We start from the raw sequence: 20,553 nt of genomic DNA on the forward strand, positions 1-20,553 counted from the left end.
ACCCACCACAGAGTTTGATATTTGCTTTTCCTTTAGACTATATCTTTTCCCACTGATATTTGTCAATTCAGACAGAGCCCACGGACTGTTACTCTGACATACCATAATTCAACATGCTGATCATTTACAATGAAGACCTTTGGAGCTGAGCCGACACTGTTACCCTATAACCCTGCCCCTGCTTACAGACAGTTTCCAACAAATTGGCAGAGGATTCCCTTTGCATTCTCTGACCTGAGTTTCACTAAGGAAACTCATAACTCAGAAAGAAAGTTTCAGGATATAGGCCTGACCTGTATAGACTTTGCTACAACCTATTTCCTACTACCAGACCTAAAGGAAACCTCTTACAACCTGGATTCCTGCCTCACAAGCGAATTCATCTGCAGCAGATGGACCCTGCATCTTCTCTATCACCAACACTGCCGTCAACTTCTCTCCTTGTTTACCTGAAATAAGAGCTAATCACAGCAATATCAGTGTTTCCTAGGGGAAACTCGGTGACATGAATTCCACAGTGGCAGACTCCAAGAAGAGTCTCCTGTCTTCTCCAAGCCTTTCTCAGTCTGTCACAAACACAGAAAGATAATTGCCATAGTAAATTCTTGTAGTGTTTACTGAGAGCCAGGTACTTGTCTCCAGTTTTATAGAAAGTGCCCAACAATCCTACAATGCATTGCCACCTTACTTTTGAAGGGTTGAGACACAGTTACCCAACTTGCCTAGGGTTATATAAAAAAAGTACCAGAGCCAGGAACTTCTTACCAGCAGGCTGTCTCTAGCTGGATGATTTCAGTCATCCTAGATGATAGTATTTCTACCCGTTCTCATCTACAGCTTCTCCATGAATATTCCTAAAACCCTGACCCCCTTCTCCATTTCAGCAAGAGTTTTCTAAAGTTCATGTAGAGTTTTTCTTGAATTGTAACAAATAACATCTTAATCAACTACTTTATGACTATTTTAAGATTTGTTGAAAGACTATGTAAGCCTTAAAAATAAACTTATTTGCTACTTTAAAATTCCTGGGGTCTTCTGGGCTATACCTTTTAACAGAGAGTATATTCTGTTTGCCTAAGTGTTGGTTAGACTGTTGCATGCATTTTCCACTGGTGTGTGGTTTTATTCGTAGAAAACATCTTCTCAATAGTCTTTATTATGTAGTAGTTTACTATTTATCTGTCATTTATGCTCTGAGTCCTAGACAGCTAATATCCATGGGAAATGCATTTCCTTGAATGTTTGAAAGAGCTACGCATTTAAAAAGTTATTGGGTATTAGTGCGTATGTGGATCAATGTATGGAGGTACATGCATGCTTCAGCAAGTGTGAGATCAGAGGCCAACTTACACTTTTCTCTTTTCAACTGGAGATAGAGAGCAGGGGTCAGGCTTTTACAGGGGCCACTTTGACCTGCTGAGCCCCCTGCTTATGATCACTCACATCCTCACTTGCCCTAAAATTTAGCAACTATAACTACTAGCTATATTTACCCCTCTCTACTTGTCTGCAAGCATCTTGATTTCCAAATTCAGCCTCTGGGCCTCTTTGTTTGGTAAACTCTGTCTTGATAAAAGGACTGATTCTCTTGATGTTTGTTTTCAGGGTAAGAATGAATTCTCATGTGGACATTCACCATATTTTACCCAAACTGTGTACATACTCCATAAATGGATGAAGAAGGAAGAGGGGTAAATGTTAATAGAATGAAGATCTCAGCAATGGAGTCCTTAGATACTTGTAACATCCAGCTACAATTTCTGTAGCATTTTCTAAGTCATGTAGATCCATCTACCAACAAACCAATTACTTAAGATTTATTTTTTATTTATTTTCTTTTTTGTGTATGGGTGCTTTGGCTGAATGCATGTGTATGTGGTGCCCTTGGAGAAGACAGTATTGGATCATCTGGGACTGGAGCTACAAATGGCTGTGATCCTTATGTGAGTGCTGGGAGTTGAACCCAGCTCCTCTGGGAGAACATCCAGCATTCACATCTCTGTGCTATCTCTCCAGCTCCCAGGCACTTTCTGATTCATGAAAGTTCCATGTTGTTTCACTTTGTAGGGAATACTTGTCCTAAATTTGAAACCTAAGATTTCATACACTTATGTGATCTACATTTCTCTAGCAGAAACATGACCAAGTATGATTGTACCAATGCCTGGGGATTTGAGTTTATGAGACTGTTTTATGTGACTGTAACAAATCTATAGTCCAACAACACAAAGCAAAAGTTCTCAATTCCAATGCTGACATGAGTTCAATGATATGTCCAATGGAGTTCATTTAGATTCAATATAAATCTATGTATTCATTCCAGTTGGTAATGACTAAATATGAAATTTTATCTCTTATTAATCACTAAAGAATATTCTATCGAGATTGCTGTATTTTCCATTCATCCTTCAGCAATCATGCTTCTCATCCTTCTAGCTCAGAGTCCTTCATCTTTTTAATTTTATTGCTAAACTCTAAGGGAGTCAAAGGTTTTCTTTCTTTGGTCTTAACAAGAGAACCTGTGCTTATTGGACATTGGTAATCCTTACCTAAAAACTGGTAAGATCAGGTTTATGCTGGTTGTTATCAGCTGTGTGAGCTCTTTATATATTTCCTGTTGTTTTTTAAATGTAAGTACTGAGGTGGGGATTGGGCAAAAGTACATATTAAGCTCTCCTTCATTTCCTGTGTTAGCTGCCATGCTTTCAGTACGAGTTGTGGAAGCATTTTAGTATGCAACTGTGTTCTCCCACTCTGAAAATTAACTTTTCATTTTCAAGCCATTATTTTGATACGTGAAAATTTTACTTTCACGTAACTCATTTTGCTAACTTGGTTTGGGAGTGGGCAGGGAGAATGAGGGTTTGCATGTTGTGTGTGTGTGACAGCAGACATGTGCCATAGCACATTGGTAGAGGTCAGACTACAACCTCAAGCACTGGTCCTTGCTTTCTACCTTGTTTGAGATGGGGTCTTTCTTGACTACACCAGAACTGACCCAGGACACTATGAGGATGCTCCTGTGTCTACCTCCCATCTCTCTGGAGGAGTGCTGGAATTGCAAGCATGTGCACTACACTCTCCAACTTTTATGGGGCTTCTGGGGATCTAAACTCAAATCAGCAGATCCAAATGTTTGTTTGTTCATGGAACCTCTCAGGAATGGGGTGTTTTTGATGTGTCATTTTTACCTGTCCAATATGTTCAACTTTTCTGTTTGTGATATGAGGGTCACTGTGAAGGTAGTTTGCCATTAGTAAGTAATGCACATTGTCCCGAAAAATCTTGGTAAGTCTGTCTGCTGAATGAATGAATGAATGAATGAATTTTCATGTCTTAAAAACAAAAATAAGGCTAAATGGGGGAAGGTGAGTGAGATGGAGAAAAGTAGAGAGGAGGGAGATAAACACACACAAAGGAAGAGAGAGAAAGAGAATGATTTCCTGTCTTCCTATCATCTATCTCTTTTTTCTGTCATCTCTCTCTCTCTCTCTCTCTCTCTCTCTCTCTCTCCATCCATCCATCAATCACCTTCCAGTCCTCTAGTCATTATCCATCTCCCTGCTAACCTACTATTCGTTCCCCTGTTACTTCCGATTCTCTATTGAAAACCAGTTTGTTTCATTAATTTATTTTCTAAGAAATGGCTATCTCCCATACAAAATTATTCCCTGATAACGATTTTTAAAAAATGTTATGGTTTTAGCCCACATGTGTAAGTTTATGATCTACCGTGAGTAAGTCTTTGTTTATGTTATAAGGTGAGATATGGAATGTGTTTTAGGGTTTCTGTAGCTGTGAAGAAACACCATGACCAAAAAGCAAGTTGGGGAGGAAAGGGTTTAATTTGGCTTACACTTCCATACTGCTGTTCATTATAGAAGGAAATCAGGACAGGAGCTCAAACAGGGCAGGAACCTGGAGGCAGGTACTGACTCAGCGGCCATGGAGGGCACTGCTTACTGGCTTGTTTTATATGGTTTGCTCAGCCTGCTTTCTTAAAGAATTCAGCACCACCAGCCTGGGGATGGCACCACCCACCATGGCCTGGGCCCTCCCCCATTGATCACTAACTGAGAAAATGCCTCACAGCTGGATCTCATGGCCGCAATCCCTCAGCTGAGGCGCCCTCCTCTCTCATGACTCTAGCTATGTCAAGTTGACATGAAACCAGCCAGGACGGTATGCAAGGTTCTAACACATGCTGTAGTTTGGATGTGGCTTATTTATACTGGATGTGTGACACCCTATGTGGCAGTATAAGAGGCAGTAGGACGTTATGAGGGATGACCAACTAGGAAGAGGATTTAGAAGGGATAAACAGTTTTCATGAGATTCTAGTCAGTTCTTCCGAGAGGAGTTGTTCTGAAGGAGCAATACTACTGGACGCTGTCTATCCTCTGGCTTCCTGTCTTTCTGTGTGACCTCTGTGACCACTCCATTTTTTGTGTGTTCCCCCATGATGTCATCTTCCATTATGTGGTGGAGCCAGAGGCCCGACTTAAAAGTCAGTACTATGCTGCTTAGACTTTTCCACCTTTCAAATTTCATGCCTCAGCAAACAATTTTATAAATTACTCAGCTATGGGCATCTTATTAAAGTGGTAGAAAACAGACTAGTGAAATGGGGGAGGATTTTTTTCACAGTTTGGAATTTGCTTTTATAATAGCACTTATTAATATCATTTCCTGTTATTGAATGATCTTGTCCTCTTTATCAAAAATCAATTCACTACGGTTAAGTCTACATCTGGGGGCAGTTTGCTTCCTTCAGGTTTCAAATATCGGTTCAGTTTGTATCATTATGATTATGTGGCCTCCCATCCTTTCACCATGGTGTTTAAATCCTTTAGTTTTGCTCTTATTCTTTGAGTTACTGGCCATTCCAGGTGGTTTGCATTTTCACATAAGCTTCAAAATTAGCATTGCCAAATACTTCACATGCTTAAGACACGTAAACCATTTCTACGCAAATCTAGAAAGCCAGCATTATACTCACTTGAGTAGTTTTGTGTCTTTATTTGGACATATCCCATTAACTTATTAGTCTTCAAGTCTTGGACGTCATGTCAAATTTTAGTGACCTTGTATAACTTTTACTGAGCCTTAGAACTCTTCATATGGATACATGTAAATGGTCTTTGGTGCTGTGATAAAAAAATTGCTCCCAAGGGAACACCTCACCGTTTTTAGGTTGGCATGACAATCAGCTGTGTGCCAGTATTCATGGGCTCCTCCACATTTGATCTTTCAAAGCTAAATTTTCCTACTGCAGCTTGTCACTTACATTAAATTGATTGAATACGAGATTTCCTGCTGCGCCTCCGTCATCATTTCTTTGACATTAAAATTGTGCTTGCTACTTGGATATCTTCAGAAGCCTGTTTTGAGAGGAATTACATGAACGCATGTGTCAAATACAGCCAAATACAGCATCTGTGGATTTAATTTAAACTCATTTTTGCTTTATTAGAAAAATATTTATCTAAAATATTTTTAGGCTTGAAAACTGAGCACAACTTGGGAGTTAATAATTTCAAGTACCTGCTACTGAAATTATCAGTTATATAGTCATTAATCTGAGTTCTGTGTTTGGTGGAGTTTTTATTTGTTTTATTTTATTCCTACATTTCAATTCCTTTATTCAGTGTCTTTCCCATTTAAGCTGTAATATTTGTGGAATAAATCGATTTGCCCAAATTCACTTTAATATTCATTATTTTGCAACTTCATTTCACTAAAAGAAAACTTGCTGAAAACTTACTAAGTTACTGCTCCAGGTTTAACTGCTGTCTGGCACGTGGAATGTGTCTCAGATGTGCCTAACACAACTGGCATGACAGTTGTGGTTGCGGGTGAAGGCACCTTCCAGGGATTCCAACGTATTCAAGACTTCAGCCTGTGTTTGTTTGCTCAAACGTGTCATATTAGTGCCCTAAGGATCCCAGTTATAAGCTAAGAAGATCGGCCTTGGAAGAAACCAGTACCATTGACTCCTCGAACTTCCCTTCTTCAGACACAGAAGAAAATACGGTTTTTCTATTTAGCCATCTAGTAAATATTTGTTATGATGCTGTGCCAGTTTAACATGCCCAAGAAAACAGGCTAAGAAGTCGTAAGAGCAAGCAGGGCTGGGTGAGGTCTTCAAGGGCAGTCAGAGAACCCTTGTAGCACTGGGTCCCTGAACTTGACTTTCCACGATTGTGGCTTCTCACAGTTCCCACGATTTCGAAGGCTAGAGGAAGGAGCAGTGTTCTTCATTCCCACCTTCAACACTGAGCACTGTAGTTGACAGTCACAATCCCTAACTTCACCCAATAATCTGGTTCTCCTGAACTCACGGTGACTTACACTTACCCCTTGTATAATAATTCAGGCACGCTTGGTTCCGCCCCTAGGGAATCTGACACAGTGTGTCACCCCTCTGCGCGCATGACAGGCACTGTCTGTAGGCACTTGCAGTTGTCAAGGCCCCTTCAAAGAGGCAAACTCTGCCCACTTCCGCTCTCTTTCTGCCATCTCTCTGAGGAGGCAGACAGATCTCTGTCTCTCTGTCTCCTCTCTCTGTCTCTCTCTGTCTCTCTCTCTGTCTCTCTCTCTGTATCTTCTATCTTCTCTGTCCCCCCCTCTCTCTCTCTGTCTCGCTCTGTCTCTCTGTCTCTCTCTCTCTGTATCTTCTATCTTCTCTGTCCCCTCTCTCTGTCTCTCTGTCTCTCTGTCTCTCTGTCTCTCTGTCTCTCTCTCTGTCTCTGTCTCTGTCTCTCTCTCTCTCTCTCTCTCTCTCTCTCTCTCTGTATCTTCTCTCCCCCCCCCCCTCTCTCCCTTCCTCCACTCGTGTTTGTTCCCCTCCACGGGATCTACCGCGGTCCCACCTTGCTTCGCATTCCTAACACCTTGCTTTCGCCATGCCATAGCGGTCTCCATCACTCATTCTGGCTGTCAGCAGACAGAGACAAACTGGTCAACAGCTGGAGTTCCAGACAAGCTCCCACTGCCTTTCTTATTATAAACCCTTTCCTGCTGTGGAACAGTCCCCTCCCCTGTACACTGTGTAAATACGCTGTGATTGGTTTACTAAAGAAGCTGACTGGCCAGTAGCTGAACAGAATAAGGTTAGGTAGGCGGCAGAGCCAAACTGAAGATGCTGAGAGGAAAAAGGGTGGAGTCGGAGGAGGAGCCAGAGTGGCAAGCCTAAAGCCTGCACACCCCACTGAGAAAAGGTACCAAGTTATGTGGCAAAGCATAGACCATAAGAATTAGCGAGTAACAAGCCTGAGCTATGGACTGAGCATTTTTAATTAATATAAGCCTCAGTGTGTTTATTTGGGAGCTGCTGGCAGGACAGGTACTTCCGCCTGCACATTCCTTTCTGCTTGTTCTAATAAAGGCACATTGTTTCTGCTGCTGTTCTAGCTCCTTCCTTTGCTAATCTAGTGGTTTGAGTGTGGAAAGCACAGTAACAAACGTGCATTGACCCCAAGACCAAACATGTACAAAGGCATTGGAACGAGAAACTTTTCTGATTGCTCACAGGGCATTTTAAGGATCAAAGGCAATCCTTAATTGTGGTTCTTGGTAAACTAGGAATTAGACAAGGACTTCCCTCATGAGAACAAGCACAGGTTAGTCATACAAGGCTCTCCATGGTGAGCAGGTCAGCCACTGCCAGTAACAGCACTAGAGTTTGATGGAGACCCAAAGGTGAGCATGTGAGCTGAGGATATTTAGTAGGAGGAAGTAGAGGACTTCATGCAGCACGAGAAGGCCCTTGGCATGGGAAGACAGATGGGTTAGATAGGTCTTCCGCCGTTGGCAGAGGGACTACACTTGTCTTTCTGTAGTTAGTTCCACACTGGTAAGTGAAGGATTAAGGAAGCTGGAAGTTTTAAATTTATCCTTGAATGTGTTGGGTTGCTGGTTACAGATTGTTGTTTGGCTTCAAAACAGGTCACGTCAGCTCATGGGTGAGGGTTCTGAGTTTCCATATGGTTCAGCTACTGCCATGCCCCATGTGTGTATCTGGCTAAAAGAACAGAGCAGCATATGAGAGACACATGGTCAAAGTATGCAAGACATGTATGTGAAGAGGATGTGAGCCCCAAAAGGGTGACAACCAAGGCAGGATCATAACCCTGTTTTTAGGAAACCAATCCAAAGGAGTCGAGGCAAGTGGAATCTGGCTCCGGCGGTATGTGGATAGATCCTACAACCAACTGCCCCACTGTTGTGATTTTAATATCATAAAGTGGGCCACTTCAGTGGTGGTGGTGCTGTGGGGCATCTCACACGTCTAAGGCAGGTTTCCATGAGTGCTTGGACACAGCTGCTGTCACCCTCAATGACAAAGCCACCAGAAACACTCAAGTATACTGTTGAGAAAATGAATGCTTTAAAATAGGTAGGGTAACTTTTATACTCTGCCTCCTTCTTTAACCTTTGGAAGTCTAATTAAAACCGGTTAATGGGACACTAAGGTGAACAGGACAATGTGTGCTCAGGTTAAGGAAAACAATACCACATCCCACTGCTTAATTAACCCCTGGAGTCATTGTAACTGTACTGCTAAGCCTCTGAACTCACAAAAAAGAGGGAGGAAAAGCTGTTACTTTTTGTTTTAACAGTGTTTAAAAATGATACTATGCAATGGAACTTATAAATATGCACCTGATACCTAAAAAAAAAACCTGTGCTCATCAGAGTGTTTAAGCCTTTCCATAAACTTTAAGGGACATCTATATTATCTATATGACACTTTTATGTAGCAGATAGTGAAGTAAATGACTCCCCTACTTTTTGAGGAATAGTTCTGAGCTTTAAGCATTTTTAAAGATTTACTTAAAAATTTTTTTTAGTTATGTATATGAGTGAGGGTGGGGGTGCGGCTGTGCACATGACTGCAGTACCTGTGGAGGCCAGAAGAGGGCACCAGATTCACTGCAGCTGGAGTTAGCAGCTTACTATGAGCTATCAGACACGGGTGTTGGGAACCTAATTTACATCCTGTTTTAGAGCAGTGCACACCCTTAACCAGTGTTGCCCCAGCCCCCGGCTACAGAGCTTCCAAATCTACATAACTGTCTTCATATTAACTTGTTCAAAGTTTTTTAAACATACTAAATACACATATAGATGTATATAACGGAGTTTGCTACAGTTTGAAATACAGATGGGAAATATTCAATGTAAAGTATTGATGATAGTCAATGCTATAGGGAAAATGATATATTTATTTACCAGAGAGAGAGAGAGAGTCGCACAAGCTAGGAGTTAGACGCGTGGCTGGCTTCCAAGAGAAAAAAGGGAGGTTCCTTTTCCTTTCACTTCCTTTTATATCTATCTACCTGTGTTAATTTACTTGTCCCCGCCCTCATGGGCAGATAGCTTTGTGGGGTTCACTCCTACAATTCCCCTTTTAGTCTAAATAGAAGATTTAAATTTGATACAAACTCAAACATATATAACATATATACATAGAGGGTGATAATTAAGTTATAATCTATTTATCCTAAGCTAAACATAACCATTCTACCTAAATTCTAAACTTATATGAAAGGGATGCCTAAGTCTGAACATCTTCTTCCAATCCCAACCCTAAAATAATTGCAAACCAACACTAACAGGTGTAAACTATCCTCTAATATCAATAGTAGGGAGAAGGGACGTGGAATTCTCAAATTTACTTCCTGCTGAAGTGGGACTATGACAATCATGTGGACCTGTGGGAAGAAATTGTTAGTGTAACAAGAGTCTTAAGTACTTAGTGTAACAATTAGTCTCTGTTTGGCAGGAGAGGCTTGACTGAAGTTCTGGATCAGAGTTTTAATTTTGATTGAAGCTCTTGTCCAAAGCTCTGATTAGATTGCAGAAGATGTACTGTATCAGTTCCTTGGCCTGACGATGTGTCGAGTGATGTAGTTCCAAGCTGGTTTCAGGATGGTGCTTGTCAGGTGGGGTCGATGATGTGGGGCAGTTTAGATGTATCCAGTCGAATCAGGTGGAGTCCGGGAAGTGAATCCACATTCTCTTTCTGAAGCAGTTGAAGATTGCTGTCAAGAAATCCCCTTTTCTCTGGAAAACTGAAATATTAATGTTAGCACAGAAATTTTTAACTTTTATGTGTATGTATACTGGGAAAGGCGACCCTAAGGGAATTAATACGCATGAAGAAGATTAGAGTTTTAGAAAAAGAACCAAGTATACACAGACGACAGTCCCTATTTCTGTTTTTCTTCTGTCTTATATTAATGGCTCTTTGATATAATACAGAAATTCTGAATTGCATTTTAACAATATGCTTGGGTTTAAAGCAGGAGAGCCAATCTACCTCTAAAGCCAGCGTTAATTAGATGAATTGGGACTCAGGCATATTAAGAAGCGGAGAAATTAGAAATCACAATAACACAATAGAGAGATTTAGACATTGATAACACATCGCATTATTGCATGTTTGGTGGTCCTCTGAGTAGCTATCCTTTCTTCTTTAGGTATCCATAAACCTAGTATTTTTTCGCTGTTCAGAACTAATTTTTCCTGTAAAGACACAAACAGAACACTTCTCTTTCCTTTGATGAGGTCTCCTTACATATAGCAGTACATGGTAGAATTTGACATTGTAGATGAACCGTCATCTTTCCTCCTCCTGAGACGTTTTCTGTTCTGATCGAATCTTAATTAATTTAGATGGAACCCAAAGGTTTTCTTCTCTTGTGGAAACAAAAGCAAAATCCCTTCCCCAACGTAACACATATCCTGGCTTCCAGACTGAGGTTATAATGTCCTTAAAATACACTGGTTGGTTCAGTTCAGATGTCTTCTCTGTAGTCCAGTGTCTTTCTGCTGCAGTAAAGTCTATTGTCTGATGGCAAAAATGTAGATTTTACTTGTTGCTCTTTTATTATTCACATGCAATGTTTACATTTTATATTTTTATGGATAAATCATGAAATAAGGGTTGAATACATTATTCCTCAAGAAAAATATTAATAAAAGTTTCCATTCATCAAAATACAGCATAAAATTACCGGCAACAAAAGAGTGGAAGAAAGTACTTAGAACATAGTTCCTGCATGTGGGAACCATCCTTCCCTTAAATCAGTAACACTGCTGTTATTGATAGTTAATTTCCAGAAATAGAAATACAGTGTAGATTTTGAGGACTTGACGAGTTAGACAAATCCAAAGTCCCACAGGGATTGAGATGGTGGAAAACTTCAGTGTAACATTGTGGACGTGCGACTAGAAGGAGAAATTCTGAGACATCAGCCATTTTTCAGGGGCCACCGATCACATGCACACTGCATGCACTTATCCTGTTCTGTGACATAGAGCTCAGAGGAATGATCACACACACCAGAAAGATATGCACAGCATGTTTGCTGGGTTATCACTTCCTCAGGTAATCACATGGCTGCCTGCATCAGAGGCACTAAGTTCTGCAACGACTTCCCCACTGCACGACTTCAGCCACAAAAAGGGATCATCGCATGGTCTCAGAGTGCAATCATCACATAGTCCCAGAGTCGTCAGTGCAAGGGATCATCGCATGGTCCCAGTGTGCCTCTGGGGCTCTGCATTCCTTTGGAAGGCTGTGAAGGAGAACATTGCCCTGGTCTCTTCCATTCCCAGTGGTATGCTCTGACTGATAGTCATGTTAGCCCATCTCAGCCTCCATCTTCCCCTCATGCTCTGTTTGCACCCATGTGTGCATTTCTTCCCTTTGTAACAATAACAACGAACTCCCCTAAGGCCTTTCCTACTGACCTCATCTTAACTGTTAAACCTGTAACAACCTTATTTCCAAAAAGGGCTACATTCAATGGCGTTGGGGATGGGATTGTAACTGTCTAAAAATATAGTGTTGAGTTTAAAATGCTAGGGATTCTCAACAGACTATTACTTTCAAAAGCAAAAATTGAGATGTGTGCAAATTCCATTTCACTTACGTTACAAATATTCATGGAGATTATAGCAAAACAAACCACAGTCATTTACCAAATTATCGGAAAGGCACAGGAGGAAGGAAAGAATGTATTCCCAGAATAAGGGATAACAAAAACAAAAACTAAATGTATTTTAAAATAAAACATAATGAAATATTAAAATTCAATTAATAAATAAAACATCAAAGTCTCACATAACAGATCATAGCTTACTCTCACTTAGTAATAATGTTGTAATTGTGCTCTTGAATCTTAAGTGATAACCTAGATACATGTAAGAATCAGGCTATTCATGCTGAAACTTTTGTTTCTATCCTTTCTCGGCCAAACTCAAAGTCTACCCACGGGCTGGTCTTCTTGGAGGATACAAAGAATTGTATTTTTTTTGTTTTTTGTTGTTTGTTTTGTTTCTCAAGGCAGAGTTTCTCTGTGGCTTTGGAGGCTGTCCTGGAACTAGCTCTTGTACACCAGGTTGGTCTCGAACAAAATCATTGTTCTTAAGTGGCAACTGAGTCTTCAAGAAGGACTATGTGGCTTCAATTCTGTTATCATCTTAGCCCCACGTGAGAACTTGAGTTTGCAAGCTTATCCCTTGCAGAACTGTGTGTTAGGACACTGTCAATCAGTTAATAATTGCCAATGAGAATTTCATCCTGACCCGAATGTGCTCTCATATTCAAAGTGCCTTTACACTATGCTGTTCAGTAAATTATGTTGACTCCTCGCATCCTGTGCTAGAATCTTACTATTTGTCCTTGTTATCATCTGCAGTTTGAAGTTCATTTTTCATTTGAACTTGGGTTCAAATGTTATCTATTTAATTCGCATACTCTTTTGATCTATCAAGTGGCTACAGGGATAGACCTATTAAGGGATAGCATCCCTTCTTTTAGAAAATACTTTGTACATTTGATATACTGCATTTTATTTCTCATCAATAAAATTTATGCTACATGCTTCTCATCTGAGATTCTGTAAATTCATATTCAAATAAAAATAATTCACCCTTACTTTCAGAAGCATTCTTATAAATTTCCAAGTATTTGTGCCAGTTGAAACTAATAGCATCATACGAATGTATCCATTTCTTTTATTTCCTCCCCCAACACATACAGTTTTTCTTTCACAAATGACATAAATTGTCTACTGTCTCCAATAATCGTTGTGAGGAGATGCAGCACACATACTCTTCACTCTGGGAATTCTTATCATACTTCTTTTTGACACAGAACTTTTCACTCTTGCATGCTATCAAATCTGATTTATTGGAAGCACTCATGAGAGACCCAGAGATGGTTACATAAATGTCATTTCATTAGCAGGTCAACTCTCTTCAGATTTTCTGAAAGCCAGAAAAGAAGCCTTTAAGCTTATTACTTCAAGAGTAATTTAACCAAAATTGCTTGTCCTCTGCTAGAGATGAGTGGTGAATCATAGAGGTGGTACAATTCTAAGCCTCGCTGAGGAAAAATCACATGCTTTATATTTAGAAGTAAATGAATCAGTAGGAAAAGGAAAATAATATGTCAGGAGGAAAAAAACAACAGAACTCAGAAACTTTTCTTTTTGTTCAGTGAGGACAAAATTCAATCTATATCCTTTGCAAACAATCCCACTTACAGACTACACTTATTTGCAAATAGAATTTCAAAGACTAATTTAATAAAGTCATTAAATAAATGCAGGAATGCATGCTTTTTGACACAGCAAAGAGCATCCCTCCTTGTTACTATTAGGACTTGACTGTAAGGACTCGAGGCCCTGTGAGAAATGACAATCTCTGTTGGCTTAACTACACACCCAAGCTAGCCTTAGAGAGCTCTGCTACGTGGGCGGGAAGCTCACATGTGGGGCAGAAGTGAGGTCACAAGGTGATTTTCCGTGGAGTCTTTGCTATTGTGGGGAGAAGGGTGACCCTGAGACAACAGCTCTAGCCTCTCAAGCCTTGCTTTTCAAAGCCAGATGCAGAAAACAAGCGTTTTCCAAGCTTGCCTCCCTCCAACCCCGATACTGAAGCACAGAGCGCTGCCTCATCCATCCACACTAGCTAGCCTTTACTGACTTCTAGAGATGTGAATAATCCCAGTGGGAAGGCACTGATGGGTCTACTAAAGAGCCAAAAACAATCTTGTGTGTTGCCCTGCATGTTGAAGCCATAGCTATTAGCTAAAATGATGCTGACACAGCAGAAGCAGAGAGGTGGACATTTAACCTCGAAGTTCTGAAGCCACCATTACGATGGGGAGCTGTTACATAGACCTGGCCTTTTTTCATCTTGAGAAAATAACACTCGAATATCTCTTGTTATTATTTCTTAGGTATTACTTTTATTTCCTTCTTCAAAAAGCACACATGTGATTGTGCGGAGTTGGTCATGCCTGTTACTCCGTGCTCTCTGCCGTGGCATAATGGTCACATCTTAGCCTCCATTCTATGGATTTCCTACAGGTTTCCTTTCCACCCTTGGGTCACTATATTACCTGTGCTTTTCTTTTCTGGGTCCATTAGTTCTTACCTGAACTTATTCCTTATTTTTCTTTTTTCTTCATTTTGACAGGGAACACAAACTGTTTCATAACCAAAATACTCTGTTTTGCAAAAGAAATTCTTATCCAGACCCCTACTGGCGTAAATACTCTATTCATTTCTATTGTATTCTTTCTTTCCAAAGCATACAGAATGAGCTGTTAGTTTCTTTCTGAACAAATGCATGGTAAACATGTATGTGTCTGTGGGGGTTTTCATTCTTCTCCAGGTCTTTTTGGATCATGATGCCCATCTGTGCTTCAAATATAAAGCATGTAGTTAAGGGGAGAGTGATCTCACAGTTAGCTTGAGTTGTCAACAGTAGACTCTTAGGAGAGGATTTGATTATCTTTTTCCTAGAACTCATACTTGTCTATCAGTTACGGATGCTCTGTATTCCTGATACATAGCATTTAACAGATATGTTTCCTGTCTTTTTATTTATGCATCATGTGTAGTGTGCATGTCATTGTATCTGTGTTTGCATATGGCTGGGTGCCTGAGTGTGCCTGGTGCAATTGTATGGTGACTTTTCCACTTATTTATGAAGACAGAATCTCACAATAAATCCCAGAGCTCATTAATTGGGCTATTCAGCTTGCTTAGGGGATCCCATCTCCTCCTACTTCACATTTACTTGGGTTCTGGGTATTTAAACCTTGGTTTGAATCAGTGAGTTTACTGTCCAACTTAGCCAGCAAGATGTAATGTTTTAAAGCTTCGATATCTAGACGTTATTCTTTCTGCACTTGTTTCTGCATGTCATCTGAGAGCAGCCTCCGCCTCACAGCCATTCTGTCCCCTTAATCTTTAGCCCAGAAGCTGACACCGCAGTTTTAGCAGCTGTCACACAGGAAAGTGCTGGATGAGAGCTCTCTTATGGATAACATGCTCAAACCTAAAGTTGAAACCTAAAGTTGAAAAAGAACATGTGCAGTTCTTTTTCTTGCCATTACATCATAAATAATATAACATATTAACTATATTCAAGCATAAAAAAGAAAAAAGAAATTCTGTTTTAACCCTGTTGCATGCTCTGCTTATAAAAAGGCAAACCCAATGGATGTTTAACTGAAAATATTGGCCACGTGAAGACCAGCTTAGTGCTCCTGGATCCCAATCTGTGTTCTTGAAGAATAAACAGAGCAAGTAAGAGTGGGAGGCAAGACACTGGAAGGCGGCAGTGCCCTAAAATATGCAGCACTCAGAGAGCATTCAAATTTGTTATAGGAGTCGTAAAAACTATGGTACAAAATTTAACTGACATGCTGCTCAAGGCCATACAATAAAGGGTGCTGTTAAGGTTATACGGAAAAACAATCCCTCTTGCTTTGATTTGCCATCAACTCTTTCTCAATGAAACGAATTACTGACCATTTGGGATGTGCGTGCGTGTGTGTGTGTGTGTGTGTGTGTGTATGTATATGCATATGTGTGTGTGTATGTGTGTGTGTGTGTGTGTGTTACAAACTAAACAGGAGAAACATGGCCAAAAAGTAAGTTCTAGGGGTCTGCCAAGGTGAATGTTGGTGATGGTCACTGAGCTAAGTCACACTGACATGGGGAAAATTGTGTCAACAGCATGCATGGCAGGGTTACAGGAGCAGACACCGAAGAGACAAACCACTATGGGAATTTATGTGCCAGCACCAAATGACAAAAATTGCACACTGTGAGCATACAGGAGAAGGGAAAGCCACGAGATGCAGGCAGCACAGAATGTGGGGATATGCGTTATCCAAAAGAAGACGACAGTTTTTAATCCGTGTTATCCAAAAGAAGACAATTTTTAATCCACGTTATCCAAAAGAAGACAATTTTTAATCTACGTTATCAAAAAGAAGACAGACAATTTTTAATCCACGTCACTGATCTCTGACAGTGAACCTTACTTTTAAGGTTGCTAAATGCTGTAGAAAAACCAAAAAGGAAGCAGAGTGTGAGGACACCATGGGAATTAAGTATCTAATGTTCCCTGAGTTCATTTGAGGGGAGTAGAAAGTCAGACACTGGAGAAGGGATGGCTGAGTGATGGCAAGCATCCTGCCATTTGTTTACACATCAGAAGGGGTCTTGAATGTCCTCCAGAGGTCCAAGTGTTAAACATCTGGTCCTCAGGGTGGTGCTGCGTAGAAGTTGTGGTGGGACCTTCAGACCTGAGACCTAAAGGGACTGAGTCTTACATCTCTAGTCCCGAGGTGAGAGGCTTTGCTCTGAGATGCGATGGCGGTGCGAGTCTGAAAGGCATTGTCTTCTGGCCTTCATTTGCACGCACGTGTGCACCTGCATGGACACGCATATCCACTCACACGTGTGCACGTGCACAGTTTGAAAACTACAAAATACATTGGTAAGACAGGGAGTCATTTGCAGCAGTGTAGGGGATGCCTCTGACACAGGTCCCAGCTGTTACCCGATATTTTGGTCTCTGAGCTGGTACATATTAATGTATTCCCCAAATGCTTACTTAATAGTCAGTGTTAGGTCAACATAGAGGTGGGAAATGAATGGTTATTAAGTTGAGTAAAGATGGGTAAGAGACTTTGAAAATGCCTCATGGAAGGCCTTACCGTCTCTGGGGAGTGGAGGGGTGATGGAGTGGGGGGGGGTTAGGGAGATTGGGGGAGAGGGAGGAGAGCTGGGAGTTAACATGTGTAAAAAGTTAAATAAAAATTATTATAATTAAAAAAGAAAGATAGGCTAAGAGAACTCGGTTCCAGATCTACAACTCTCCACTCCTCCGTCACACAAGGTCTAATTAGTCAGTCAGCCGTGGTCAATCTTTAACACAGGTGAGGTTCTCGTCCTGGAAACTTCCATCCAGTCTTCTGTGGTATGCCAGAACATTTCACATCGAGGGAAGCAGGGCAGGACGAAGGCTGGAGATGACGCCCGACCGTGGGAGACCCTCTTATGCTGAGCTTGGCAACCTCCATGGAATTTCCTGGCATGGTCCCCATTAGCAGAGTGGTTCCCTCCCCGGGCCTGTGCGCTGAGCCCTGGTGGATGTTCGATTTCTGAGAACCGCTCTGCTCTTCCGCTTCATTCTCTCAGTGGACCTCTTTCGAATTCACTGATTGTCTAAAATGACCAGAAAACACAAAAGCGAGAAAGGGGATGGGAGGAGAAGAATGACAGCGTATGGCTGTGTATTTTAGAAAATGCAGCCCACAAAATTACTTACTGAAGTAGGGCAGGGCACGGGAGTGCCTCGTAGACAACACACATGGAGATTACTGTTTTTCTCAAGCTCTGATGGCCAGGTAGAGAGTTCTGCATTACAGATAGAAATGCATTGCTTTTATTCCAGGAAAGCTACAACGGAGGGACCTACCAGATGATGAAAAGTGACCCATCTCTCTGAAGTCTGGTGGGCAGATAATGGGCCATGCATGATTTTTTTTTCATCTTCTGAAATATGCCATGTCTAGGTAGAACTCCCTTTCTCTGAGGGATGTTTGGTGAATCAAGCAAATCCAATGTGTTTATGCCAAGCCATTGAAGGGGAATGGGGGCGTACGCCACATGTATGCTTTTGCATAGGTGACAAAAACACAGCTCAACACAGAGAAAGTGTTGCTCAGGAGCTAACATCCCTCTTTGCAGTTCAGACATTTCTAAATTATTTTCTGTGCCTTCAAGTATGCTGTCAGGATTTCATTGTTAACACATGCAAAGAAGAAATTATTAGTGAGGTCAAAGGCTGCCAAAGGGGAAGGTTTAAGTGTTGATTTTTTTTTAAGTTTAGCAGCAGACGGTAGGTTATTCGTAACCTTGGCAACTGTTTCAGTGATCAGGTTTAGCAACATCAAAGGAAAGCTTTTCTTAATTGCTAGGCGGTTAAGTCTTATTTATTAAGTCAAGCTGTTACAGTGCTATTTAAAACCATTTATAGGAAAAGTCAGCTTCTAATCAAGCAAAACATCAAGGCACTGAACACAAAGACGTGGATACCACACAAACTGCATGTTTCTCTTTAGGAATATAAACTAATTATTCTTTGAGGTCTGAAAAGAAATTTACCTTTTAAATGTTAGCTAAAGGGCTGGAGATGGCTCATTGGTTAAGAGCATATGCTGCTCTTCCAGGGTAGATATGAATTCAGTTCCCAGTGCTCATCTCACATGGCTCACAACTTTCTGTAACTTCAGTTCTTAGGATCCTACAGTCTCTTCTGGTCACTTGGGCACCTGCACACATGTGGCGTGCGTGCATGTGTATTGAAATATTCACTGCATTTAATATTTAATTGTAGATTTAATATTAATAAGCAAACACAAACTATTTCATGGATCTCTAACTCTGGATGGATTCAAATGCTTTTTAGCATATAACTTCTAAGTATTTAATACAAATTTAACATTTGAAGACTCCCTCTCACATTATCACAGTGCTGTCTTCGATGTGTCAGTTTCCATCAGTTTAAACAGTAACTTAATTGCCTGAGTTATGCTTTCTTCACATTAAGATTAAATCCTATAATATGGAGTGAACTTTGCGTATGGGCAGACTCACTCTACCCTCTGTGTTAGTGTTCAGTCAAGAGTATCAGAGAGTCATTAGCAAGTCAGTCAGTTTATTGGCTTGGAAAAAAGTATGTTAGTACTTTTCATTGAGATACTTTTCTCCTATAATGAGAAAATTTTTGGAAATTTTGTCAAGGAAAGATTAAGACAGTTGTATTTACTGCATCAAAAGACAGTACGCTTATTGAATGAAAAAATTCAGCAGGATGAGCTCATTGTCTGTGATGTCAGTGCCTAGGAGGTCGGTCACCTTTCTGAGTCACCTGTTGACTAAAAGATCATAAAATTTGAAAGCATTATGAATTCCTTATTGAAACTTCTTTTCCTCTTTTGCTTCCCAAGTAATCTTATTCCCTGAAAAGCACACAATCTTGTGAAACATTTTGTTTGTTTTTGCAAACATAGCTTCGTGGTTTGAAACCATTTGGCAAGCAAGAAGGTGGTGACGTATTCCATTAACAATACATGTGTTTAGTTCTAGGAGTGCAATCCTCTCTTGCATCTCATTTTCTAGCTGTCACTAGGAGATACAGTCTTTCCAATCTCTACATTTCTCTCTTGCAGTAGTGAAGCCTAATGAATAACCACCTGAAAAAAACCCAATATTAGAAATAACAAAATCATCTTGATAAAATGGAAATATTAAAATTGCATACTAAAAACTTAGAGCCTTCAAAATTTGACGTTTCCTCCTTATATCCCCTGCTGTTAACGTCTATACTGCATCAAGTTGAACAAGTCATCTGTGGTAATATTTCTCTTTTCATAGCAGGTTGATATGTAAATGTTTTCAGAAAAGCACACATACAATTAAAGTCATTATAATTAATTAACCAAAGTGAGTATGTTTTTGGAGGTAATCACGATTCCTTGAGCTCTGTTGAGAATACATGAACCCTCCACATACCCTCTATTAGACAATAAATTATCCCTGGGTTGCTTATAGCATTTTCATAAAGATGAAAATCCAGTAGGATGAAAATGCTGTGTAAACAATTACTGTTCTGTACTGACCTATTTGTAATTTTTATTGCACCTTGGACATTTTTTAATTCATAGTGGGCACAATTCGTGGGTTTGGGGGATACAGATGGCTGCTTATTTCTTACAATGAAATATAAAACTCAGAACCTAAGGATACATTGTTTGCTGGCTCTGCAAATATTTAGAATGTTTCAGACCACATGGATCTTGTTTATGTCTGTACCTGGGAAATGTTTAATTATTTTCTCTTTATGTGCAAGTTGCAAGTATCTTTACTTTCATCGATTATTTAAAAGCTTCCGGGTTGGGGAAATGGGTCAGTGGATGAAATGCTTCCTCATAAAGATAAATACCAGAGTTTGGAACCCAGCATCCAGGAAGATGTCAGGTAGGTGTGCCGACTTTTGTGGAATTCTGTTGGTAGGTGTGTTGACCTGTGTATATAAAATTCTAGTGCCTGGAAGATGGAGACAGGCTCCTCAGTGCAAACTGGTCAGCTAGACTAACCAAATCAGTGAGATCTGGGTTCAACTGAGAGACCCTGACTCAATATAAACGGCAGAGATGGATCAGAGAAG

Source organism: Mesocricetus auratus, unplaced genomic scaffold (genome assembly GCF_017639785.1).
Source record: "Mesocricetus auratus isolate SY011 unplaced genomic scaffold, BCM_Maur_2.0 Super-Scaffold_100018, whole genome shotgun sequence".
Lineage (NCBI taxonomy): Eukaryota > Metazoa > Chordata > Mammalia > Rodentia > Cricetidae > Mesocricetus > Mesocricetus auratus.